The sequence below is a fragment of the Ostrinia nubilalis genome, chromosome 9 (assembly GCF_963855985.1).
Source record: "Ostrinia nubilalis chromosome 9, ilOstNubi1.1, whole genome shotgun sequence".
Lineage (NCBI taxonomy): Eukaryota > Metazoa > Arthropoda > Insecta > Lepidoptera > Crambidae > Ostrinia > Ostrinia nubilalis.
In genome coordinates, this window is record NC_087096.1 from 5,027,589 (window position 1) to 5,055,073 (window position 27,485).

Below are 27,485 nucleotides of genomic sequence, written 5' to 3' on the forward strand. Positions count from 1 at the left end.
ATCTCCATGACTACCATCGTAGTCTATGCCAAAGACTACAATATTTTAAGCAAGAAGTTTCAAACCTTAGCGGCTACGGTAACCCCTGGGCCACATACATCATGATAACATTCGGTCGACACCGGAACGAAGTCTTGCGATTATGCAAAAAAGCATCGTATTCTAGTGCGGCTTTATCACGTTCAACCGGGGTTTTAATTCGACTAAAGTCCTGACTAAAGACTGGAAGAAAATACGCCGCATTGTATGAGCACTTCGTGTTCGTTAAAGCGGCTTCAGATCTAGAGCCCACATAGTTTTCTTTCCAATAATATCCGCAAGTAGCGCTGCATGATCTTTACAACAAAAACGGCAATAGTTATTAAGGTGCCAAAATTATATGATTACTTTGGCACGGTATTATACACGTTCGAAGATTTGTCATTTTCATTCATTTCTTCATCATCATCATCATTTCAGCCACAGGACGTCCACTACTGAACATAGGCCTCCCCCAATGACTTCCACATCGCACGGTTGGTAGCGGCCTGCATCCAGCGCCTTCCCGCTACCTTTATCAGGTCGTCGGTCCACCTTGTGGTGGGTTGACATTGCAGAATATGACTTTTGATAGGTTCATCATAGAATTCGGCGGGGATATCCTCACGGAGGAAGTTCGTAAAAGGGCGGAACAAGATCTTATAATAATGCAAGGCCGAAGCTGTTACGCGCGTGCTCATACGTGTAATCCGGCGAGTATGCAATAAATAGTAATGTCTGGTAAATAGTGGTAATACGTATCGTTCGTTCGTTTGTTTCAGCCGAAAAGACGTCCACTGCTGGACAAAGGCCTCCCCCAAGGATTTCCACGAAGACCGATCCTGCACCCCTCGCATACAGGCACCTCCCGCGACCTTCACCAGATCGTCGGTCCACCTAGTGGGAGGCCTGCCCACGCTACGTCTTTCGGCTCGTGGTCGCCACTCAAGAACTTTCCTGCCCCAGCGGCCATCAGCTCTACGAGCTATGTGCCCCGCCCCGTCTATGTCTGTATGCCCTACGATTACAGGGTATCATTTTGCATAGTCGCAAGACTTCACTCCGCTGCTGTCAAATCAATGTCGCATAATGTTATCGCAATGTGTGTGGCCCTTGGCCAAATCACAGAAGCCTATGCGAAGAAAGAGCACTTGAATGACAATAAAAATCAGGGTTACCATTTTATAAGATTTCCTCACTATTGAGGGTAACAAAGTAACATTAATAATCTAGCCATTAATTACATTTATTACCTATACGAGAAAGTAAAGCAACATGCGGTTTTATTTTAATTTGTAAAATATTAAACCCCTCATATTTGTAACAGTTTGTTCCAAGTTTAGTTTTACTGTTTTGTTAACAGTATTGCTGTTTCAGCTGTCACTGTGAAGCTTTGGGAAAATAAATAAATAGAAATAATATTAACATAAATATTTATTTAAGTTTTTATGTTCATTATCATAATATGCCAATTTAAGTTACACTGTGTGACAGTCTTTGACACTAAACAAACTCTTCAGCTTAATAATACCTACCTACAGGGCGTTTTTATAGTTACTCTTGCTGATGAAACAAGAAGGGTTGATTCTACTACTGAAACACAACTACTTTTCTTACAGGACCAATATCAAATTCTCAAAAAAATTCACATCCTCGTGATGGTGATAATTTCTATGGAGAGGTTTTTTTATATTCGGTCTCTTGGGATAAGTTATTCCATTTGAGCAGTAGAATTAATCCTTTTTATTCGATCACATATAAAAACAACACAAGTGTTTAGGAAAACTTCTTCTTTGGTATGGTATCACTACGGAGTTATAATGTCGGCAACTCTGTATCACTGACTTGTAACTTTCAAACAGCATGAATAATAAGGGCACCACATTGGTTTTCTTTCTGAAAAAAGGCTTTCAGTTTTAGTACTAACCCTTTAGCACTATTTCATTGAAATAAAAATACAATAAACGCACAGAAGACTGAAATTGAGTCAACTGACGTGACATTTATAATTTGTTGACATTATGACAGTTTGACAAGACTAGGGATTGAAAAAGTTTTAATTGAAAAAGTAAAATGATAATTTATTAAAACGATTCACATGGATATAATCGATTAAAAATATTTATAAAATGTTCTGATACTTGCCTGTAGCGATTATCCAATCCTGGTTTCTACTGAAAAACTACCTCGTGGCAAGATTTTAATAAAATAATAAAATCTTTATCTTCTCTTTCACAATCTATAAAAGTTCATTTGGTCTATTATTATACATGTGCTATGAATGAGGGTTTTCGCGATTGAAAAATCCGCGAGATGGCAATACGTAGACGCGAGGTCCAAATGGTGCATGATTGGTGGATTTTGACATATCTGTCAATGTCATGTCAAAAATAACCAATCATGCAGCATTTGGACCTCACGTCTACGTATTGCCATCTGGCGGATTTTTCAATCGCGAAAACCCTCATTGGCATAGATTATGAGAGACTGGCAACTATACTAGGTTGATATCAGGTGATCCGTCTGCTCATTTGCCTCCTGTCACATAAAAAAATATATATATGTTTCTCACACTTCAACTGGCATTGGATTCAACATCGGATTCTGACACTTTTACAGTTATGATACCATGAATATCAGTTTATGGTCCTAATTATTTTTATTTTATTTACGACCTTCGACCAGTTGGACACTTTAGATATCTTCTTGTAATAGTGTCAAACTGTCAATATCTTTTTAGCTTTTAACGCAAATCTAGTCTTCAAAGCAGTTTAATCGATTTATTTTATTTTCAAAATCGATATTTTATTGTCTATGATGGCCGCAGGAACATCACTATACATGGACTCCCAGCAATAAAGTACGGTAATGCCTCGTACAGATTTTATCGGCAAAAATTATGGAACTTGATAGGTTTTAGACCATGCCACGCACCAAAACGTCCGGAAGTTGTAATAGTATTATAGAATAAACGTTAAAAGACTTATTTATTTAATTTTTCAATGCTTAAGTGTCCATTAGAATGAAAGGGTGCTTAATGTATTAAAAAAAATAGAAAATAATTATGATGGGTTAATGTTTTTGGGCGGTTTTTTAGGCGGTTTCTGACAATGTCCTTTCAAAATATGGGTAAGTGTAACCACACAACCTGCTGAAATATTTGCTTCAAAAGGCCGGACCTTACAGCAAACATTTTGCGAATGTCATATGAGGACGGTTTCGGAGAAATAGGTACAGTCACACATCATATTATACCCGTATTCACAAACGATGCTTGCTTAAGTGGAGCAGCAAATCGAACGCACAGCGTTGAATAGAGCTCTGTGATTGGTTCGTGCGTGACCCTATGCGTCTACGCGCACTGTGAGACCTCATAGTAATGATTGTGAATACGGGCATTAGAGTATACATTTTCGTCGTAAAATGGCACTTAATACAACTGCATAAGAGCCATAGTGTTCGTCTGTACATCGCAACTCGTAACCACGGTTAGTTAACTAGTTTTGGTTTTAAAGTAAATCCTCTGGCCTCCCATAATGTTGTTGGACTCTTCCAATTTTCCTAGAAAAATCTCTTTGTTAGTAAGCCCAAACTTACAGTATTTACTTCAAACTTGACTACAATTATAATTTATAAACATACTAGCGGCCGCCCGCGACTTCGTATGCGTGGATGGACACAAATTTTGTAAAATCCCATCTTAAGTGAGGGCCTTCGTTTTAAAAGGAACCCCCATGCAAAATTTGAGACTCCTAGCACTCGTAGTTTCTGAGATTTCGTGATGAATGAATGAGTCAGTGACCTTTCGCTTTGTTGATTTACGTAAAAGCAAGTTCAAGTCAAAATTAACGAGCTCGAACATGATTTACTGTCTTTGAGGAGTTGGGTGTTCTGCAGGTGGCCATGCTAGAAGGATCAGGTATATCGCAACATAATTATTATTTTATTGACATTATGTTTACCTATACATGAGTGTAAGCCTTTTCTGGCTACGGGAACTGGTAAAAAAATAATTTGCAAAAAATTTACTGATCATGAGGCGAGATTTAGGCCAAGAGCTTCCTTGTTGAGGTTAAAAAAAATTTTAAACTCGTAATAAAAAAGATAATCTATCTCGTACCTCTAACAACGTTATATTAAAAGTTACGTTTAAAAATTGTTTTTTAAAGCCCGTAAAATCCCTCTTCAATGTTAATGCAAAGATACCGTGTCCCGATGCTATCAAGTAATATTGTAATTTCTTCTTTACGCTTCTTTTATTAAAAATTGGGCGCCTTTTGAAGGCTTTATTGTGGCTCTTACATTTTATGCACGTCTTTATTGCTTTAATGATTTGCAAAAATGTATCTATTTATGTTTATAAGAACGTAATTATTACGTTATTGACTAATGTACAGATAAATAGAGTAAATCAGACTACACATTTTTGTAAAAAGATCTATGTCACATATTTAAACGTAAAAACCAATAACGCGTAATTACGCAACATAAGCCTTTCTTCTGTTTTATAGCAGCATTCCTTGCGTCTATCGTACTTATCAAATTAACTTTAATAATGCTCGCATTAAGTAATAATTTCCTCGTACGTGTGAAAAAATAATTTCTTCGCAAATAGACATACAAATAGCCATAGTGCAGGATAAATAGAAAGGACGCAAATGACTGGCCCCTGCCAAGGCAGTTTCATCTTACGAACTCCAATAATAAAAAAGTTATGAGCCGTGAACTATTGACAAGGGATAGAATGAGCGATGCCTCGCCCTGTCTTCGGCAGGATGCCAAATTTTAATGGTGAAGGAAATGGTCTGCGGTCAGGACAAAGAACGCAGCCCGCATCATCTATGAACAACATTGATGGTCTCTATACATTTTGCATTGATACTTTCTGAGTTCTGACCATGCGGGCACGAGCAAAGAACGCAAACCGTACCGCTGACAGATTGCCTTGTCACGACCGCTGAAATATTGTCTTGATCGACAATGTTTTTCATACATGATGCGGACTGCGTCCACTTTAACCTGTTAAAAAAAATTAACATTTTAGTTCTTGAAAGTAGGGACTAGGGACGCTGTACAATCTATAATACATTTAATGATATCAGCCACTATCGATGACTTTTGATGCAGGAGGTTGAATGCGTAAAGACGCCTTCCTTGGTTTAGAGCTGCGCACTAAGCGAGCCGAATGCCGAGCACGGAACGCGGACGAATGCTCTAGGCAAAACGCCGATAGTGGTGGCCCGCGTTCCCGACTCATATGGCTACCGAGGGCAACGTCAGGTTTTTAGTGGGTAGGCCCTGCCCTTCTGTTAGGGAGAACCCCAGATAGCTCACTAGCTGTTCCCGCGTCTGGTAGGTATACAAATCAATGTATTTTTCTGACGAAAAAAAATTAAAAATGCCCGCATGATGTATGAACAACATTGTCAGTCAGGGCCACGGTCAGCGGTAGGGCAATACAATGTTTCAGCGGTCGTGACTAGGCAATCTGTCAGCAGTGCAGTTTGCTTTCATTGCTCGTGCTCGCACTGCCAGATCGCACGTACAAAATCTGCATCATGACCGTAGCCTGCAGAACGCATTCAGTGTGGCAAATCCTTTAATGGTGTAGGCCCAGAAATTATTTGCCTATAACTGCCGCCCTTGACTCCACTCGTTCTGCCTGAACGACCTGCCTTGCTAACTTTTAGACCTCTTAGCTTTAACTTCAGTCGTAATATGAATTTGGTTTAATTTGCCAAGTTTGCCGGCTTTTGTCGGTGGAAGACTGTTTTAAACGTGAATGGCGGATGAGTTTTAAAATTTTAACGATTAAAAGCCATCTCAATCTGATCATATCAAAGTTTTTGTTTCGTTTTTCAGTTTTTAGCAAACCATTGTTTTTTGTTATTGGATCAAGCTAATACTTACCAATTGTTATTTATATTAAATTGTTTTTGTTCTGAGTTATAAACGTTAAAGGATACCGATTAAATATTAAACTGAAGTAGCTTAAAAATGAGAAACATGATTATAATTTAACGTCACTGAATGAATAAAAACACTTTGATGATAATAATAGAAATTGTTTGAATTTTAAGGGCTTTTGTGTTATTGGGTTTCAGTGCCCTAACTGTATAAAGGCTCAAAGATACAATCAGACCATAAGTCACCTCACTTCCAACAAAGTATATCGTCATTGCGCTCAGAAACCAATTTGCGTGTCAAATTCCTAATGAAAATGACAGCAATATCCGAGGGCAAACAATAGTGAAATATTTGGCTGAGCTTTTATTTTATTATGGCGCCATTGATTGATAGGTCAAAGTCAGAGCAAGAGCGTCGTAGGTCTTCTGCGTTCTTTGAGTTATTCTTGTTTTGTGCTCAATGATTTGTTATTTTGTAGCACGTGGTGAATTGATAAAACAACGCAAAGGTCGTAACTCTTTCTTAGTTTGTTCATAAACATAAAGAGTTGTTTCTTAGAAGGTTGATAGCTTAGCGGAGTAATTTCAAAAGACCAGGACTGTGACAAACAAAAGCTATGGTACCCTTCATCTTACGCCCGGTTCACACATATCTCCGTTTTACTGTTCCGTTTTATCGTGTACGTTTTTTTTTTCGTCGATGGCGTATGTAGTTGTATGAGCGACTTCACACATGACACAGTATTCTGTATACAGTAATACATACAAAAAACGTACCTACACGATAAAACGGAACAGTAAAACGGAGACATGTGTGAAGCGGATGTTACAGTATGAGACGTATTTCAGAAGCGTAATATTATTATAAAATCGGTGCTGATTTATACGCAAATTAGAATTCTAATGTTTAAAAAACACGCTTGCTGTTCACGATAAACTTGAGTTTGAATGAACGACATATTTCTCCCTTCCAGCACTAAGATCTTACTTGCTCAGTCTCTGATCCTGCCTATCCTCGACTATGGTGATGTATGCTGTACGGACATCTCACAGGAACTTTTAAACAAGCTGGACCGCCTTTTGAACAACTGCATCAGATTTATCTTCGGTCTCCGCAAGTTTGACCACATCTCACCTTTTCGCTCGCAGCTTGGTTGGCTTCCCATCAGACAGCGTAGATATCTTCGTTCACTTTGTATGCTTCATTCAATTCTTTTCAATCCCGACTCTCCATCTTATTTAAAAGATAAATTTCAGTACCTCCACTCCACTCACAATAGAAATCTTCGCTCTAGTCAGTCTCTTCAGCTTGCCACCCCTCATCATAGCACTGGCTTCATGTCCAACTCTTTCTTAGTCTCCGCTGTACGGCTCTGGAACGGCCTTCCGGCCAAATTACGCAAACCTTCTTCCAAATTTACTTTCAAAAAGGCTTTGCGCAAACATTTCAAGGAATGACCTTTTTTTCTCCATTTTCTCGCTATCTCAGACATGAGTGATGTGTACATCTATAATATTATTATGTTTATGTATTTATGTGTATGTCTATCATATTTATTTGTATTATGTTATTTATTTTATGTAATCTTATGTAAGTAGGTTTATTATCAAAAATGTAAATTTTTTGCACCGCCTTACTCTTTCTGCATGACCCGTGGTTGACTGGCAGAGAATGCCATCCGGCATTAAGTCCGCCACAGTGCATTTGTTACTTTGTGTGCTGAAGTATAAATAAATAAAAAATAAATAAATATTTTCCAATAACTTGCGTTTACCTCTTGTTTTACATCAAATTAACCGGAACATTATGCCTTTGGTCCATGTCCTCAACTATTTTTCTTTATTTGTTATGAAAGAAGAATTATTTTTATTCACTTTTTGGCGGATGAGTGGTAAGCGAGAGAGAGTGCGAAAAAATAGTGAGCGAACGATGAATGAATGAACGAACATAATAGTGACTGACGTGTGGACCCCGTTTTACCCCCTTCGTTCGTTCGTTTCAGCCGAAAGACGTCCACTGCTGGACAAAGGCCACCCCCTTAGAGGTTAAATTTTGCAAAATCCCGTCTTAGTGAGTACCTACGTTCTAAAAGGTGTAATTTCTGAGATTTTGTGATGAGTAAGTCAGTGAGATTTCGTGATGAGTGAGTCAGTGACCTTTCGCTTATAAATAGATAGATATGTAATCTGTCATCTCATATGTCATAGACACTTCTAAATCCATAATTAACAAGCTGGCTGTCCAAAGCTACTCCATTTCAGTATTAATAAACAAGTTAATTCATTATCATCAGTGACATAACCTTAAGACAAACGCTTTAGTAATTGCGTACTGATACGAAATTCATATGTCTCTAGAGATGCTCCGAATACAAAATATTAATTTCCCCTCTTGTATTGGCTGCACGTGTTGTCAAGGCGCCTACAGGGTAGGTACGTGACGAAATTATATTTATGTTCTTTGGTATTGCGACAGAATTTTCTCGATTACAATCACTTATAATGTGCTGGGTGTAAGGGAGTTTAATCTTAAATTGTGAACTTAGCGCGAATAAGCTTAGTAAGTTGCTTGACATGGTAGTTCGTATACCCTGATGCTAGAGGATGCAGGTTTTTCATATGCACGTGATGTATTTGCTGTTTGAATTGCCGACTTATCTCATACACCCTTTGAAATGCGATGTTTAGACGGCTTTTTATACAGTTGTATTACACTGGGATTACTGGAATTTTGCAGCAAAAAATTATACCGAGCCTGATGTAACTAGCAAGTTAATGTACCATGTAATATGTTAATAAGCAACACAGCCATGCGTAGGTGGTATCCTACTAATATTATAAATGCGAAAGTTTGGATATCCAGACATCCAATGTCTGGATGTTTGTTACTCTTTCACGCAGAAACTACTAAACGGATTTTGATGAAACTTTACAGTATTATTGTTTATAACCCAGAATAACATATAGGCTACAATTTATGACAATCTGTGACAAACTAAATTTCACGCGGGTGAAGCCGCGGGCAAAAGCTAGTCCATTATAATACAGAACCGTTTTATTGAAATAAATCCACCAATAATAAAATAGGCCTTTTCATACAATAGCGAAGCCCAACCTAGTATCTGGAATTGAGTGCCTTGAAATATAAAGCCTTAAACGAATTCAGAGAAAAAGTCAGAGCCTTGTCACTTTTTGGTTTCAATGAAAGTAAAATAAATTCAAGCAGGCATTACTTTTGTTTTGTTTAATTTGCGTTCAACAAACAGACATAAGTCACGTCCAGAACTTAGAGGTTTTGCAACGTTTGGCATGCAAAGCTGTAGACAAGAGCTATACGTGTCTACTAATTTGAGTTTCAGTACAACCATGACCGTGATCTCGAATTGCTTTGTTAGTTTAAGAATTAAATAGACTATAGGATTATTTCACATAGAAGCTATAAAAGTAATATTATAAAAATGTAACAAATACAAAAAGAAAATAAAAACAGAAAAAAACATAATTTAATAGAAAGAAAAAATAATTGAAATATTTTCTCTTGGGGTAAGCCAAAATAGAAATAATAAGTCTAGGAAAGACCTCAAAAAACTTACTCGTTACACTACTAAGCTTTCTTTATTACAATGATTTGATTCTTTAATACATCGATTTTTCAAAACATTCTCTTTTATAGTAACTCACTAACTCATTAAAATCACTCACTGTTTTTGATAGAGTTGAAGAAAGTCGGTATAGTTCAGAATCAGATTGGGAGCTAAGTGAAGGAGCCAAAGTGAAGAATGGAACTATGAACTATAACAGTGCCTAGGATTGTGAAAGTTTAAGCAGTAGCCAGAAGGGAACCGAAGATTGCATAAATTTTCCATGGCCGAAACCAAACAAGACAAGGTACTAGCAAACTCCGACCTATTAAAACATCTTCTACCCAACTACCTCTTACTACGAATCATTATTCCGACCTCGCTGTTGGTAAATTCTTTACCGATACTAGCTCAATTTATACTTTAGAAATTCTCAAGCAGTGTTTACCTTCTGCAGAACAAACTTCAGTATACACGTAACATAAATATATTCAGTAGAACTAGTTATAGTTATATGACAGTAACACTCAACAAGGTCCCACCTATTGACTCCTACCTTGAATTTTTTAAATTTTCTCTTTCTTAAATTAGATAAAACTTTATTGTAAATATTTATTACTTTGAAGGGCCAATAAATAGTTAAATACTGTTATACTTCTTAGTATCATTAGATGAGAGCTTACTGCATTTAATTTTGCTGTAATTTGTACAAGAAGTCCAGCTGCGTGTTACTGTAAAAAGTTACTTAGTTTTAAACCTTCCAGCGATGCAATAAGACTGTTTATTGTATTAATTGCGAAGTTACGTAGAGAGCAGTTTGTAATTAAAAGCAGAAAGTTGAGGAAATGCACCAATCGGTATTGTATCGATACAAAAAAGATCGTCTAGCTAGAAAGTAGGTATATTAATAAAATAAAAATATAGAGTTTTTACTTGACTGCGCCAGAAGGAGGGTTATGTTTTTAATGCTTTTTTTACTGCCAACGCAGTAGCAGGCATTTATATTAGATACAGACGACAAAGCATTAGACTAAATACAGTATAGATCGTTTCATCCACGAAGACGCGCCCCACCATTCTTCCGCTAATGTTGGAGTGTTGCTAAATCATCCATGAGTGCACACGCACACTACAACTTGTCTCTGACAACTAGTTAAAGCCCAAAACGCAAAAAACTATTAAAATATGAAAAATTATCATGAATTTTTAATTAGCTCACAACTATTTCAGTGTTTATGTTTAAGACTTTTATAGGTCTTATTATGACAGAAGTACAGTCACAAGCATTAACAGACTACTTAAAATCGTTTTATACACACGATTTAAACCTTCTATAGCTACGATGCTAATGAGATTATCTCGATTTGTCGTGTACAAAGCCATACAATATTAGTGAGGATTACATTCCATGCAAATTGTACGTTAGTAAAGCACGCAATTCCCAGTTATTGTTTAGCAAACATCCCCGACGGGAGAACAAAGTACAGTCGGATACATAATCTTATTTAGAAATTCAGTAAATCAAATGAAAATGATTGTTTGGCATTTGTCTAGACAGTAAATATTGTTGTCATTTTTATTGCTCATTTAATTAATAAATTACGCTGCATTTTATAAACTTATTTTTACACATTGTGTGTAAATACATAGTTGTGTTTACAAAAAAAACGATTTATATCTATCTATTTGTCTTATTAATGACTAGTAGGACGATACCTTAACCTAATTTCCATTTCCGTAATAACCCTTCCGACTGTACTCAAACTGTTCGCAACATTCTTCCTGGAGCTCGTATATTTTGCGACTTTCTCTTTGTACAAAGGAAAATTGTATTTGGGACGTAATTTAATTTTCACTACACTGAATGGCGAAAGTGATCGTAAGAAACTATACTGGGGAAAATTAAGACTAGCCTTAGGCCGCTGCTCTGTTTGAAATATTTTCTTGAAAGAAATAAGTATAAGAAAGAAGAATTTGGTATTTCTTTCTTCGATTTTTCTTTCTTTTGATCAAATTAAAATTTTGATTTTATTACTATGTATGCCCTTAGGCACGTCCAAATATGGCTTGCCCTACCACCACCTCTGGACAACATACAGGCTGGTGCTAAGAAGAAGTGGCGGAAGAAACTCAGTATTAATATAAGGTCTATCCCCTAAAACGTTATTCCTTTCACACATTACACTGCTTCATGTGACACCAATAATGTCAACTGTTTGATTTGACCAGATAGATCATCATCGCTTTAGTCCAAAATCCATCACAGAAGTGACATCATCTGGTTGGCCGGGTACCTAATGTGTTAGTAATAAAGTATGGCTATGTAAGCTCCTCTGTTAGCGTTGTAACCATTGCAATATTTTTGCCATACTTGTGTTGTCTATCCAATACCTTATTTACATAATATTTATTAACTAGGTATTTATACTAGGACAACCGTCGCAACATTGCAGACCATTTCAGCGAAGTACGAGTAAGTCATTTCGTAGAATATAATCATTCGACATTTTTTCCTCATATTAGCTGACGCGACAGCTGTCGGAAGATATCTCCACAGTAATCAATATCCCATAGAAAAAAAGCCGTACAGTTTTTTTTTGCAAATTGGGAATGTACGTAACTGGGTGATTACTTTGATACTCGTATTCTTTTTAACTAAAACATCGTAAGTTAATTACTTTAGCACAATTTCAAATCGAGCAGATAGATAGAGCTAGTGAACTTTAAATTATCCCAAAAATATTAAAGTTAATATTTATTGCTCAATCGTGTATACGACGCGGCGGATTTGGATATTTGCCACAATATTGGTCGATCAGATCCTGAAAATGGGCTTTTATTTTGAATTAATACATCGTTTTTGTTGTTTACGCCTTTCTTTAGTTTATTTTAAAGTATACAGGGTGTTAAAATTGTTTGGAAAACTTTTGTACAGTCCGTATTTCTCGTAAATGTTTACTGCTTTGTCGCAACCAGAATATTGTAACAACAGTATTATTCTTTTTTTTACGTAGTAATAATGCAAAATAAAGTACGTACGTTCAGCTATAACCTATTAAAAACGATTACATAATATTGACCTTAGAATACATTCTGAAACATATTTTATTGTGAAAATAAAAAATAGCTTGTTGTTAATTACAAGATAAATCTAACACCCTGTATAGTAAGTTTTATAGCTAGCGGTTAGGAGGCGTTTGGTCGCGACCCGAATTGATATTGCTTGTTTTATCTTTCTTTGAAAGATTTTCACTGATTTACTGGATTTTACAGACAACGGAGAATCAAGCTGTAGATATGGCACATTATGTATAGTTGTAATAGGAGCGATTTTCCAACTAAAATTTAGTCTGATTTCCTAAGCAATATTCCATTCGGGATACAGCATGAAACCTCCACTCTATTGTAACTTCATGTACAAACGCAAACTGAAGCTCCGAGGCGGTGACTTGCCAAATGGGAACGTTCAATTCATTTACAGGTAACACGCGAGTTTACAAACACGTGCTTTATTTTCTACGTGTGACAGTCTAATATTGATTGGAGTAGGAGGAGGGCAATTCTTTATTTACATCAGTGATCGAGTGTCAGGATCGTGTTTCCTCGTATTTTCATTGAAACATCCGACGGTTGATTTTAGAGTTCAAACATCGAAGTTTGTGGTAGATATTTTCTTTTTGTTTCATCACACAAAAAGGTCTTAAAATGTATGAAATAATAATAATATCTAAATAATTATACGAATCTTAAATGAATGATACGAATCTTAAAGACAAGTAAAATCCTAAGTCAGCACTTAGCTCACAGTGCATTTCAGTTTTTCGTCGGAATTTTCATGTCAGATTTCCCGAATGATTAAAATGAATTTCGGAGAAAATGTTGGATTTCCCCAAAATTATTTTAACCATTAAATTCGTTTAGTTGCATTTGAGTTAACTAATAGATTTAATAAAGAGAGAATGCCACCTGGCATTAAGCTCGCCTTTTTGTAACGATCACTCTAATGTGTGTGCAATAAAGTCTTTAAATGAATAAATATTGTGAGTATTTTATTTTCAGCTGTTAGGCACAAGGCAGAAGATAAAACCTGAACTTTGACTCTTGGAGAGCGAAAGGGTTCGATTTCATATTTCTATTTATAAGGTTTCAGGCAAACTTCTGACTAGCTGCGATGTCTAGTTGGGTCTGATGCCGACGTCATAGAAAAATGACTATGGCGCAGTTACACTATGCGGGAAATTGATTGAGACATTAGTGTAAACATGCACTTCAGTTAGTTTTGCAGTGCGTCGCCCATATTGCAGTGTGCGTGCTCGCGTTTCTGCTCTACAGTGTAACTGAGCCATTAGAAGTACAACTAGATATTCAAACCTAAAAACTACAGGTCTGGTAATAAAATAGGAAAATGTGATAAAAGTTCGGGATTTCTTATTTCTTTCTATGAACGAACCCAAAAAGGGCCAGACTTATTTTAATAGGATATTGACACCTGGATTTGGGTCTATGTTGGCGTATAGATCCGTCACGTAGTAGTAGATTGGGCTGAAATGTATTTTCTAAGAATATTTATAAGGTTCTTGTACTACTTGGAAATATTTAGGGCGCTAAAATACAGGGTGTACGTACAGGTTCTCCTAATCTTCTAAACTAAGCAAAATCGTAGAACATACATGGGGGTGATTTAGATACACCTTGATGTAAGGAATCTAAATTTTAGCTTTGAAGTTTGAACGTTAACTCAAGGTGTTGCCACCCTGTATTATGTCTATCTGAAAACAAACGGTGGTCTAGTCGTTCACAAAGTATGTAGGTATACTGTAAGTCTGTACCTACTACTCTGTATGTTTATCGGTTAAGTCTTATATTATTTTTATGAAGCTCCGTTTAACCATTTGAAACCATTTACTTGCTTGCATTGGATTTGCAAAATAGATTAAAATTTAAGATAATTTTGTGTGCTTTACCCTATGTAAATTCAGGGTATAATTTCAATAAGATCAACAAGAAAATATTTGATTTAAATATACTAATGTATAACCTGACTTATCGTCATAGCGACGCACTTTTACTTTTTGACATAAATAAATTTATTTCTAGCTTTAAGTTGACTGTAGATACAATGTATCTCTCTAAAAAATTAAAGAATAAATTAGCCTCTTTGATTGCATTCAATATTAAATGTAATCATATTCATAAAAATAATCATAATCAGGGTACTAATAATTTGATTTCTCACTATGTAAATAGTAATAATATTAAGACTGTACCTACTTCTAGTTGTTTAAACTGAGGCACTCGACAAAGGCCAAGTCTGGAACATTCAAGATTGTTCATCAAAATATTCAAGGCTTGACCAGCAAAGTTTTAGAATTAGAGCTTTTCTTAAAAAGTTTTGACATTAATGTAATATGTATTACTGAACACTGGCTTAAGAAATATGAAAGCTCTCTTTACATAGATAATTATCAGTTATGTAGCGCGTTTTACAGGAAGTCTGCCATTCACGGAGGCTCCTTAATATTTGTCAATAATAATATTAAATGTAAAGAACGCAAAGATGTAGTAGGGCTATCAGTTGAGCGTGTTATCGAAATTTCCTGTGTCGAGCTTGAGAGTTACATCATTGTATGTGTGTATAGACCCCCTTCTGGGGACTTTGGTATTTTTGAAGCGGCTGTTGAGGATGCTCTTAATAAAACTTGTAACAGCATCAAAAAGGTCTTAGTTTGTGGAGATTTTAACGTCAATTTACTAGATAGCTCATCATCATATTCTGTAAGACTACTTTCCCTTTTTAAGTCATTTAATTTGTTTAGTCAATTTAAGGAGCCAACTAGAATTACGGAAACCACAGCTACTTGTCTAGATAATATTTTCTCTAGCTGTGTCCCTGACAAAAAAGCTGTCATACACAATCTTACGTCAGATCACTGTGGTATTAAAGTAGAATTTATTTTTAATAATTCTAATAATACAAGTAACAAAAATGCCGTATGTAGACCTGTAACCATTAGTCGTCTAGAACGTTTTAAGAATAATCTTGGAAATAAATTGCATTTAGTGCCGTACGTGCAGGGAGACCCAGATGCTCTTTACAATAACCTTTTCGAATGTATTAAAACCGAACATGACAAAGTTTTTACTGTAAAGCCATTAAAACCAAATACCAAATCTAAGTTTAGTGACTGGGCTACTAAGGGAATATACAAAAGTCGAAATACGTTATATGAGCTTTATGGCATGAAAAAGTATAATAATAGTATATCTTTTCTTGAGCATGTGAAAAAGTATTCAAAAATTTTTAAGAAAGTTTGTTTCATGGCTAAGTCTTTTTATATTCGGGACAAGATAGGAAACGCCAGTAATAAAATAAAAGAAACTTGGAATGTTATCAACCGAGAGACTGGTAAACTAAAACCAAGAGATAATGACTTTTCTCTCAAAGTTCACGATAATTTGATATCTGCAGATAAAGATGTAGCAGAAGCTTTTAACAAATTTTTTGTTAATATAGCTTCAGCAACAACTGCCAACTTAAAGTCATCTCCCTCCGAGGCTGAAGAAATATTGAAAACCCACGTGACACCCTGTGACTCGCACTTCTCTTTTAAACATATTACTCCATTAGATATCACTAAAACTTTTAATCTTTTAAATGTAAAGAGTACAACTGATGTCTGGGGCATCTCTGTCAAGATAGTCAAACACATTATTGATATAATTTCCCCACAGTTAGCGATAATATTCAATAATGAGGAAGATGAGTGTAATTATTTTATAATGTAAAAAGATGAAACATAAAATATAAAAAATATTAGTGAAAGAATTTTTTCGATATCTCAAAAACTGAATTTTCTATGGGCATTCAAAGTTGGATGTTTTAAAAATCAACTCGCACTTAACGTTTAGCGCGTGACGTCACACCGCCCGTTACCTCCGCCGGGATGGCATTGCTCCTTCGCGCGCTCGTAGACTCGTACAGTCATTTCGAGTTTTATAGAATTATTGAGTAAAAAATACCATGCAGATATTGTATAGTAACCCTAAAAGGGTTAATATAATGGTTAGTGCCCCAGAAAATTACTTTTAAAGCTAAGAAAAGCTGATAAATACATAAATGGTGTAAGTTAACGAAAAGGGAGAAAGCCTTATCTACAAAAACCAGTCGATATTATTGCAAAGATCATTTTAATGCGAGTACCTACCTAAAGACAAAACACCTACCATTGTATATCTTCATTACAAATTTTTTATTAAGTATTTTAGTGAAATTTTATTTGAAACAGTAGACAAAAAATAGAGAAACAAAACACGAGGCACGCACGCAGATGGGTTACTTAAAAAGTAAATTGAATCCAGTGGCGTAGCTTGGGGGGGGCAGGGGGGGCCATGGCCCCGGGCGGCATATGAAAGGGGGCGGCGGATTAGAAAAAAAACATTGCATGAACAAGAAAAAAAAGGTCGACTATGTCTACGTTGAGACTAACAAATCTAGCTATACTGGCAATTGAAAATGAGATACAATTTGATATCGACGATTGTGTAAAAGATTTTGCTTTGAAAAAAGCACGAAGAGTAAATTTTTAATCTATTTTTTTAAGTAATAGTAACAAAAATATTTAAGGAGCTTACTTACCCCTCTAAAACTTGCGCCACAGATAATCTTTCGTGATTTCTCTTGTTACAAACCGAAATAAAAAAGTGGTTTGTAAATAGTTAAAGCCATATCTAAGCTACTTTTAAAACCGTGTATTTATTATATTCTGCAAATTCGAAATTCAAAATGAGCTAGCTAAAATGGTAACTTTTAGCAGTAATTAAATCTGTAACTTGCTGCAAATATGTAATGAATTCAAACAAATTATTTTAAAAAATAGCTTCGATACATATTATCCATTTTTCAAACCACTTTTTTAATTTCGGACGGGTCGCGAACTTGTAAAAAAAAAATGTTAATCCGGCATGCTCGAGCGCGATTTTTTTTATTTTTATTTTGAAGAATATAATCTAAAACTTACTAAAAATACAAAATCTGCCGGTTTGCGCATGACCGGAAGTGTGGAGAAGCCATTTCGTCTTCCTAAGAACGCGTTACGGCATATAAGTCGCGAACGATACATTTTACAAAAAAAAAGTTTAAATAAACATTTACGTTGGTTGTATCTATCGCTTTATTGGCATAAATTCCCCATTTTATCAAGGAGAAAGAAAGGAAAAAAAAGAAACCAAAAACCTTTTTCGGTCAGATTAAGAGTACCCACCAACATTTTTGTCAGATTAAAAAAATATGCTTTCAGGATACCGAGATAAACCTCCCCTATGAAAATCTGACGCGCTCGAGTATTTCAAAAAAACTTTTTTTTTTGCATTTTCATAAATTCATCGTAACTTATCGTCATCACGCCGAAATCGTCAGTTTTTTTAAAGGGAGCTTCCTTGGGGCCTACTTAACACCCCTTCCGAAAATCTGACGCGCTCGAGTAAATATATTTTTTTTTTCATTTTTGACTACTTTATATGCCTACCCCCACCACGCAAACCGGCAGATTAGTATACCGTTGTTATCAGAGGCACTCGGGGCATACGTAGTATGAATATCTGACGCGCTCGAGAATGCCCAAGTAACTGTTTTTTTTAACATTTTTGAAAAACCGTACACGCCAAACCCACCGCTAAAATGGTTTTTGCCATACGAGCTTTTCTTTTCGAAATTATTTTATCTTTCGATTTTGATAGGTCTCGACGGCGCCGTTGAATTACGCCATTTAGCTACCTCGCCTCCCTAACTATAATAAAGCTGAGCTATTTAAGAAAATCAAACTTCCTGTGGGTTTCAAGCAATTGCTTCTCTTTAATGTATTTTCCTTCTGAAGCAGTGCGTGGTAGTTTATTTTGACTTTCAACAAATAAGGTGAATAGTGTACCTGAAGTCCATTCAATATAATATTTAAACTTTAAAATATTTATAATTAAAATAAAGGGCGGCGGATTTCCGGACGGCCCCGGGCGGCGAAAAGCCACGCTACGCCACTGATTGAATCCTTTGAAACTTTAAAGACAATACTAAAAACTCTCTACCTACTTTAGCCCTTGTTATTGACTATGTTTTATGGTGGTAAAATAATGTTGTCGCTTCTTTGAGTTATCGATAAAAATCTATACGAACAAAATGTATTAACACATACTTTTCATTCTTGTGACAATCCGCCTGTAGAAGTCAAAGAGATAATAATACTCTAGAATAGAGTTATCGTCATCATCATCGTCATCTCAGCCACAGGACGTCCACTGCTGAACATAGCCTCCTTCAATAACTTCCACATAATATCGCACAGTTGGTAGAGGCCTGCATCCAGCGCCTCCCTGCTATCTTTATCAGGTCGTCAGTCCACCTTGTGGGTGGACGTCCTACGCTGTGTTTTCCGGTACGTGGCCTCCACTCCAGAACCTTTCTGCCTGGGGCAGAGCTGCGGCAGGTTATACAGAAAACTAAGGAAGGAGTATAACTTGCCACTCTGCTTGACATTCGTGGAATATGAGAAGAAGGCCTTCGATTCGATCGAAACTTGGGCAGTGCTGCAGTCTCTCCAGCGGTGCCATATTAATTATCGCTACCGTTGCTGACGATATTGTGGTCATGGCACTCATGGCAGAGTTGCTGGAAGACCTCGGCACAATGCTCAAAGTCCTTAATCGAATATATCGGAACAGGTAGGCATTCGGATGAATACGAACAAAATGAAGCTTATGTCGAACTGCGCCCTACTCAGTTTCGTTTCGGAGCTTGATTCTCGAGATTGTTGACAATTATTGTCTACCTTAGACAAACGATTAATAGCCCGACGGACTAGCAAGCTGAAATGGCAATGGGCAGCAAGGGCACGTAGCGTAGTACGCCGAATAGAGTTATCTGCAATAGAAATAAAGACGAGAGATACGAAGATTCAAGTAGAACAGAAAAAGAAAGACGTAACAGACTCAAACTATAAAAATCAGGAAAAACGTTGACGACCCTCGATAGAGTTAGAAACCAGTTTTAACTGTGACAAAACAGACTGTACCTTACTTCCGATTCATGATCGTACACTGATTCCATAGAAAGTTACAAAGTGTATACTAATAACTTTTTAAAGTGAAATCATCAAGCCCGATGGACTGATCTTTGTGTCAGATGGTTATGGTGGTAGTACTACTGACACATATATTTTTGATACTGCCTTGTATAGTTCACATCTTTGACTTTAATAAATTTTAGCTGAGATCCAACTTGCACAACAGTTTTGGTTTCCTCCAATAGCACGCTACTTCGGTACAAGCGGGATCTTCACTACGTCTATACATATAACCTTAAAACCAATTAATGCCATTGTATGTTTGCATTCTTCATTGCTTGCTGCACCAACTCCGCATTCCAGATTTTCCAATTTATTCGTTATCTTCAGCACAAACAAATGTACAATGATATGCCGTAGCTCTAACTTTGTGTTCAGGTGTAGTAACTCTTGTTTTTACTGTACACTGCGGATATAGTCTTTTCAAATGAACTTACCCTACGAGTATTACATTATGTCCATAATTCGATAGTTGGATAGTTAGTCTATAACACGACTGGACGTGATCGTCCAACTCTGTAAAAATAAAATATTAAGACATAACGTTGCTAAATTATTGATGGGTATTAATTTTTATCGATAACCCACAGCAATCTGACTGACAGCACTAGTACTTTTACTTTTAAACTAGATAGAACTTTTATAATCTACCTCAAATACTACAAAAAGCGTAAATACTAAATACTCAATTATTTATTGCATCCATAATAATAGGTTCACTTACCTTGCAAGTTTTAGCACTTGGATTTCTGCAATAATATAGGTACTTTGCATGTTTTCTGAAAGTATCCGCAACCATAAGTAAATCTACTTTCGGAAGATTATTTGGTTGGCATCAGATACGGTTAATATAAATAAAAAATGTATCGAAATGAACGAAAATAAGTTTACAGAGCGCAGCTAGCACCCGCGCCGCCCGTCCGTCGTTGCCCAACGAGCGGTGTGACGTCATCGCCCGTATTCCAGGGGTGCTATCAGTTTTCGCGCGTTCCCATATTGATTTGCTTATAAAATATTCAATTTTCGTGATAGCAACAAAATTTTTTCACAGTTAGTCTTATCAACCGACTTCAAAAAAGGAGGAGGTTCTCAATTCGACCCGTATGTTTTTTTTTTTTTTTTTCTATGTTTGTTACGCGATAACTCCGCCAATTATGAACCGATTTGAACAAATCTTTTTTCGGCGTATAGGTAATACCTCAAGGGTGGTCCCATTTAAATTTAATAATAGAAAAAACAACCCCCAAGGGTGGAAAATTGGGGATGAACTTTTTTATACGCAATATCTCCGCCGATTATAAATCAATTTGAACGATTATTTTTTTGTTAAATAGGTATTATCAAAAGGGTGGTTTCATGCGAATTTGAAGAAAATATTTCACCCCCAAGGGTGGAAAATTGGGGATGAACTTTTTTATACGCAATATTTTTAATTTTTAGTTTTTTTTGTGTTCACGCATTTGAAGTCGGTTTTATTTTTTTAAAAAGTTAATTATTTTAGCTTAAAGTTTTTGTTAGGGCTGAAAAAGGGGAATAAATTTTGATTTACATCTTCCTCATTGCATAGAGAAGGGAATCTTCCCCGACCTCATGAAACACAGTAGACTAATGCCATTATTTAAGTCTGGTAGCAAAACCGACCCTGGCAATTATAGACCCATTTCTATCTTGCCCGCTTTGAAAAAATCATACAGGAGCAACTTATGATTCACTTTGGCTCTAATAAACTATTTCATAGTGAACAATATGGTTTTACCAAGGGTCGTTCCACCACCGATGCCGGGGTTGCACTACTTAAACATATCTTCGAGGCTTGGGAAAATTCTCAAAATGCACTAGGGGTCTTCTGTGATCTCTCAAAAGCTTTTGACTGCGTAGAACATCAAACGCTAATTCGCAAACTGCACTATTATGGGGTAAAGGACTCGGCTTTGGATTTAATACAATCCTATTTAAACTTTAGAGTTCAAAAAGTCGACATAAATGGTGTTTTGTCTTCTGGGTCACCTGTGAAAATGGGAGTTCCGCAGGGGTCCATTCTGGGTCCATTCTTGTTTCTTATATACATTAATGATCTACCATATTTTGTTAAAGACTCTTGCGAAATCGTGTTATTTGCTGATGACACATCTTTGATTTTTAATATTGATAGAAGTAAAAATAACTTTGACGATGTAAATAATGCACTAACAAGAGTTTTAAGTTGGTTCACTACAAATAATCTACAACTGAATGCAAAGAAAACAAAATGTATAAAATTCTCTTTGCCTAACGTAAAAACAGTTAGTACCCAAATAGAACTTAATAATAATGCAATCGATCTGGTAGAATCTACTGTATTTCTGGGAATTACCCTGGATTCAAAACTCCAGTGGGGCTCCCATATAGAAACTCTGGCGGGAAAGCTCAGCTCAGCGGCTTTTGCAATAAAAAGGATACGGTCATTAACCGATGTTTCAACAGCTCGCTTAGTCTACTTTAGCTACTTTCATAGCCTAATGTCATATGGAATCATGCTATGGGGCAAAGCTGCAGATTTTGAAACAATATTTATTCTGCAAAAACGTGTCATAAGATACTTGTATAAAATGAAAGCAAGAGCGTCCCTTAGAGAATTGTTTAAAGAAATTGGCATTCTCACGGCCGCTTCACAATACATCTTAAACTGTATTCTATTTATTCAACAAAATATTAATGAATTCAAAAAGAAAAGTGATATTCACCAAATCAATACTAGAAATAAAAATAAATTGGCTATACCCGCTTTTAGACTTAATAAAGTGTTTGCCACCTTTATGGGACAAGGTATCCATTTTTATAACAAAGTCCCTGATAAATATAAAGAGCTACCGTACAATAAATTTAAAGGTATAGTTAAAGATCACATGCTTAAAAAAGCCTATTATACAACTCGAGATTTTCTTAATGATAAGTCATCCTGGGAGTAGGATTATGGTCCTCTCATGCTCGCACTAAAAAGAATTAAAATCGTGCTATGAAAAGTAATGTATAAACTAATCTAATTTTCTAAAATGTTATAGTGTCATGCTTCTCAATCTGGACTGTTACTTAGCTTTATTATTGGTTTTTTTTTTCTCTAAGAGATAACTTGGTATTGTCATTCTCACTAAAATGTCTCTGGGGTGGTGGCGTAGTGAGGCGGGTCGTTACATTCCCTCTAATATGGTCGAGTGAAGCGATGGCTGGTTCACTCGTCATGTCTGTGAACAGGCGCTGCTTTCGGGGACTGGTCAATCCAAGTTATTCCAACTTATGTATGCGAGTCATTTCTACTAGTATTAGAGTATGTAATCTGTAAGTCTAGATATTAGCACGTCACTACCTTGTTTAATATGCCACGCAATTTTGTATACCCATTCTTATAAGATACACTATACAAGAATGCATGGTAAATTCAGTGAACTGCTCCTGAATCGAATGTACCTACTACTGCTATTTCTATTTATTTATATTAACCGGCAGACAGTGGTGACTGAGTTTGTTGCGGCGCTTCTTCTCAGCACTTGCCAAATGTTGGTCTCGAAGCGCTGGTAGGGTAAAAAGATTATGAGACATGTAGAGGCTCCTTAAGAGCAAAATGACGATTTGTAAGAACTATTTATTAGTCTAAACAAATAAAGAAATTTTAACTTTGACTTTGACTTTGACTATTTCTTACTAGATTTTGCCCGCGGCTTCACCCGCGTGAAATTTAGTGCCACAGATTGGCATAAATTATTATAGCCTATATGTTAATCTGGGTTACAAATAATAATACTGTAAAGTTTCAACAAAATCCGTTCAGTAGTTTTTGCGTGAAAGAGTAACAAACATCCACACATACTTTCACCTCTATAATAATATTAGTGGGATAAGAAAATTTTGGCATAATTAATTATCATTTCTAAATAATAAAACAGGACCAATTTGGTACCTAATTTGTTCTTTTAATTACTTACAGAGTCATTAGTCGAATAGATAAATTCTGAGAAAGATTAGATTTCCAGACTAGACAGATCTTTCAAACTATTTTTATCCATCACGTACTAAATAGAAACGGGCGCTGATCTTTGAACTTCAAACTGTACTTACTATTTTTATGATGCCTAAATAAATGGCACGTACCAAAGAATAGTACCTACAGACAACGGCACGTCAAGACAAACACTGGGGTCTTGGGTAGTTGTCATAAGAGCTAGTTTGCAACAAAATATGCTGTCGACTGTACAATACATTTTGACAAAAAGAGAAACAAAAACAAAACAATTTCAAAGGGAGGATAACTCTATAATACAATCTCAATAGACCGATTTGGCGATGCGGAAAAACTGGCGCGTCCCTCGACACCGCAAATATAGAGAAAAATGAGGTGAAGTGTGTTTTATGAGTACAGTCAGCAGCATATTGACGTGCAATAAGGCTAATTCGTCACAATCAAGTTAGAATTGCATTATGAATATCACAAGTACATACGATACACTTTATACCTGAATGGACTTAATAAGATAAAAACCTAAGCCAAAAATAAAGAATTTGTTAAAAAATAATCTATAAAAAGAAATTTTGAGTATGTAGTAGAGCTAGAGTATGTAGAGAAAATAAATTATGTATTGCCAAAAATAAAAAAGTGTCCTTTTAAAGGTTTTATTAATTCCCTGACAATCGCTCGGTTATTTTTGCTTCTCACAATCGCATCGGTTCATTACTCGTAAATTGACGACACTGTATTTGTTACTTTTAAAACGTGATTTTCCCGTAAAATACGACAAAAGCTGTTCTTATGACGTGCATTTTTTAAAAATCATACCCATTTTCGTCTTTTTAACCTCGCTAAAGAGGTCCCTGCAGACTAAAAATAGATCGTTCACGCATCGATTACCCGCTCATTCGATTTAACTTTTAACCATTACTCGATTTTATGACTCATTAATCGCTTTAAATAGTTGAAATAAGTTCAACGTCAGCTAAGACCACAGTTATAAATAAATGTGATGTATTTTGCGTCAGTGAGTTAATAGGCATTTAGCAACATATTTTTTTCCATCGATAATTACGTACTTTATAAACTTATTTGGGGTTTTTTTAAATAACTGTTTATGCATTAATGTCGTTGAAATCCATGCGGGTAAAGGTTCGGCCAAACCTCAGATCATAGAAAGAGAATAGATATGAAGTCGCGCGTAACTACAACGAGAACCAGTGTCCCCACATTTCCCCCACCACAGCTCCCACACACACATTCAACTGTGTAAAAACAAAGCGACTGAGAGTCTACGACAACATGTGCAACCGGCTTAAAAGTGCTGTGATTGGCCAGAAGGCGTGCCTTATGGCCAATCAATGGCCGCGTGACGTGACGCACACTTTGAAAAAAGCAATTAGAGAGAAGAAAGATGAAATGGAGTCGATAAGATATCGATACTTTAAATCCTGGGGGCAAGGCTCGAAATTGGTTTAAAAAATGCTTGTATGAAAACCTTTTTATTATTATACGTTATTATTATGTTCTTTAACGATTTTTGCATAAAGGAGTCAGTTCCATTTTGTATGGACGAAAAACTCAGAATCAATTATTGGGACTAAATGAAGTTACCTTATATTAATTTACCCCAACCAAAGCCCAATGTCGTTATCGATGGAGTATAGAAGTTATAGACTGACAAAGTTTGTATGAAAAGTCATGGGTTAAGTAGGTACTTGCGATTTTTACCAGTATTTACAATATTGGTAATATATTATTATTTACTTTAATAATAATAAACAGGATCACTGTAATTATTATTAACTACTATCGCGCATTAACTTTTTAATTATGGCGAAATTCGTACCGCCTGTTTATCAAAAATAATGCCTATATTAGGCTTTCAACTAGCTCTTATAGTTGACAGTTACTAATCCCTTCTACTATTGTTATTGTTTTTGTAAAAACTTAAAAATCGCAAGCAACTCATGATTTTTTCATTCAAAATTAGAAAATAGAAAATAATAATTTACTTCTATTTATCGATAATAGGTAACCGTATTAGAACACGAGCCCTGCACTATGTTACGACCGGCACATGCGGCCGTACTGTGTATTTTCACGCGTCAGTGGATATCGGAAGAAATAAAATACATTGCGCAGTAGTTACGCATGACATAAAGTGGTTGCTAACTAAATCGTCAATGTACAACGTGTTTGAATTTTTATCACCACTAATTTCGATATCGCAGTAAATGTCACGGCACTGAATTCGTTCGTAAAAATGTTTAGTTTTTTTTATTTATAAGCAAAATACCAATGGATTTGCAATACTTACATGTGGTAAATGACTTCATTGTTCCTGTAGTTCTTCGTTTCACTTATGTTATTGCACGTTACGACGCATTATCCAACAATATCGGAGAACATTTCCTCAGTACGACTGAATCGCGACTAACCTGGCGTCGCGGGCGATGTTCGTTTCTGGGCATATCGCGGAGACACGCGCCACGCCCCCGTTTCACATCTATTCCCTTCTATGATCTGAGGGCCAAACCAACGCGATCAACCGGCATGCAGCGATGGCGATCAATGCATTTAGGTCTGGTCGCCATCGCTGCACGCCGGCTGATCGCGGTGTGATCGCGTTGGTTTGTCCGAACCCTAAATCTATGAGCAGAAGGTTTTACTCGTAGCTGATAACTTTCAAAATTAATGAAATAAGTTATTACCGCAAAACAATCTCTTTCAAAGAAATATTAGGATACTCGATGCTTAGCACTTGTATTCACAAACGATGTTTGCTTAAGTGAAGCAAATCGAACGCACAGCGTTGAATAGGGCTCTGTGATTGGTTCGTGTGTGACCCTGTGCGTCCACGCGCACTGTGAGACTTCATAGTAATGTTTGTGAATACGGGCGTAGGTTACGTCGCACCCTGTATTCTTATAAAAGAAACAAATCTATCCTGTGTCCCCGTATCGCCAGTAAATCAAGGGGTTAGACCAGGTGCACTAAATGTAATTTAGGTCGCTAGTGCTTACAGAAGCAGCATTAGAATGGTGCCACAAGAATGCCAAAGTCCACTTTAGTGAGAACTAAAATAAATCGCTGACCAAATGCAAAAGGGGACAACTAAAATAAATGATTTTACGTGAGCTGGCTAACGCCCGTATTTACAAACGATTCTTGCTTAAGTGAAGCAGCAAATCAAACGCACAGCGTTGATAAAGCTCTGTGATTGGTTCATGTGTCACCCTCTGCGTCCACGCGCACTGTTAGACCTCATAGTAACGTTTGTGAATACGGGCGTAAGTCTTGCGTTTTTTTCATGTCATTGATATTTTATTTATCATTTTTTTATCAAACCAAACCCTATATTTTATCTCATGAAAATGTGGTACCTAATATTGGGTTTATATTGACTGTGAGTGGTACTTATTTCACTCGCTTTTACCAAATATGTACCTAAATAAATTATAAAAACATACTATGCTATGACTCTTTCATAAATCCACTTTGTTATGTGAATCAGCATTTAAATACAATTAAAATAAATAAGCAGATCTCTCTCTAAAATTCAAGTTACTAGAAAGAGACAAATGGAAGATTTGGCCTACACTCACTCGCAACTTTGTATTTTATTTCTTTCAATGAAACCGACACATGTTGTTTTAAAATCAATTTCCAAGTTTATAAAGTTGTATCCCTTTTGCATCGCGTATTTCTTAGTCAGGGCGGTGCCCTGCAGTCTATGCGGTGTCTAGATAGTCTGTTTTCTTAGCTACGAAACTGCATTTGTATGATTTGCTTGTGTTGTGGATATATTCAGTACGTGAGTAACAGTGTCTGGGAGTGCGTTTGTATTTGAAGCTCTACTTCAGACTGTATCGTCTTGGATATAAAG